The sequence below is a fragment of the Pundamilia nyererei genome, unplaced genomic scaffold (genome assembly GCF_000239375.1).
Source record: "Pundamilia nyererei isolate P.nyererei 1_Seehausen unplaced genomic scaffold, PunNye1.0 scaffold00024, whole genome shotgun sequence".
In the NCBI taxonomy this organism is placed as follows: Eukaryota; Metazoa; Chordata; class Actinopteri; order Cichliformes; family Cichlidae; genus Pundamilia; species Pundamilia nyererei.
This window is the reverse complement of record NW_005187425.1, coordinates 122527-124446: the sequence shown is the minus strand read 5'-3', so window position 1 is coordinate 124446 and position 1920 is coordinate 122527. Positions and strand designations below refer to the sequence as shown.

Genomic DNA, 1920 nt, shown 5'->3' with positions numbered 1-1920 from the left:
CCTCTCGGATGATTAAGAGATGAGACATTGAGAGGTCACCACAGGCCTCACTTCCACATGCACGCACTCCATCTCTATGTCTATTAATCGAACTGTTCATGAATGCAGGCATACATGCACAGTGACACGCACATTGCTCCCTAAACAGTCCTACGATGACCCACAGTCTCACTGCTGCAGTTTGGCCGCAGGACAGTGAGTGAGTCAGCTTGCTCAGCCAGCCACACAGTCCTGCCTGTTTTGTCTTTCAGGAGGCCTGTTTATCTGCCGACCTTCAGTATTTGACTGTAGGTCCGTCTAGTCTATCTGACCCGTGTGCATTTCTGCTTGTCTATATTTTTTCTTTATCTATTTTTCATTCCCACACTAAGTATACTTTAAGGGGAAGACTTTCAGATCATCAAATAGTGTCACAGAACCCTTATGCCCTCAAATGACTAATGTTTGTACTCTATTTTTTTTCTATTTTCCGAAACTATTGTAGTCTTTACCTTATGATATACTCAGCATACTCAGGTGACTACTGTGAATTTGTCCTATATAATTAAAAGGGAATTGAACTGAATGGAAAAGAGGAGAGGAACATTGGGTAGATAACTTATTCCATCTATGATTGTGGTCCTTAGAAAACAGTAATTAAAGTGTTGATAACACTTCCTAGCTCCTTTGAGGCACTATTGAACCTTTGGCACAGTTAATGCTACTAGAAGAAACCTTTAGAATAAGGTCTTCCTCTGCAGGCGTGATCCCACCTTTTTGAAGAGGGCTTTTAGCTTACATATTTTGCAGTGCCTAATCTTTATCATCTTTTCTTTCTTGCTCTCCTCCTTTTCATTATCCCCTTCTAGGCCCAGCCAGGGGCTCCATGCCCCTCCATGGAGCTCTGGGTCAGCCATTGGATCATCTGGTGGATTCCTGGCCATCAGAGCTGTCTGGTTGCACTCTCTGCCAGCCTGGTCAGCAGATGTTTTACTACCTGTGGACGAGCTTCTGCCAAATCATACCTCTCGTAAGGGTCTGCACTGACATTAAAAAGCCACACTGACTTCCCCAGCTCATTGCATCTCTTCTCAAGTTTCGTCCAACGTTCTGGACCACCAGGAAGTGCTTGTGGTGGTATCCAGTCCCCATCACCCACATTTCCTGTCAACAACTTCCAGTCACCAAGTCACAATGCTGCCCTCACGACTGTGTCCCAGATCCCAAAGCCATTGAGTATCAATGCCTTGTCATATGGTTCTCCAGCTTTCCTAGAAACTGGGTCAATGTTGAAAAGAATTTCAGTGCGAGGACAGGGAAGACCTTCACTGATGCTTCCCCAAACATCATGACCATCAAGGCCATGGTGGGACTGCCGCGCTCCAGCAAGCCCCAATAAAGTAGGATACCAGTCAGAGACATGAATCAGTGCTCTGCTTACTATACCTTTCTTCTTTAGAAGTGGGCTGTGGACAAAGCCCACAGTCCGAATGCCCCCTTCCCAGTAGATTCCTTTGCCACCTCTCAGTGTCCAGTTGCTTCCCCCCGAGAGTGGCTGCCCACCGTTATCAGAAGAGTAGATGAGTACAGAGTTTTCATAGAGCTCTTGAGTCTTTAGTTCCTGGACCACTTGTGCAACCCCGCTGTCCAGGCAGCTCAGCATGGCTGCATAATGACGCCTGATACGATTGCACTGGGAATCATAAAGGTGAAGAAAATGGTCTGGTACCTGCAACGGCGTATGGGTGGCCTGAAGGGAGAGATAGAGGAAGAGTGGTGTATGTGGGTCGTGTCTCTTCAAGAACTGCTTCACTCTGGTTGTACAAATGGAAGATTTAAAAGAATTTAATGACTGTATTTCTGTAGGATTTCTCTATTTACATGTACCAGGATACTTACCCGTCTATGCAGAGGAGAGTGGAGTAGTTCCCAGCCATCTCC

The 1920-nt window shown here is 46.0% G+C and overlaps 1 pseudogene; it reads right to left on the bottom strand.

The window, feature by feature from the left end:
* Positions 1-716: 716 nt before the first annotated feature.
* On the bottom strand, positions 717-1916 carry LOC102194992 (arylsulfatase I-like; annotated as a pseudogene).
* Positions 1917-1920: the final 4 nt, after the last annotated feature.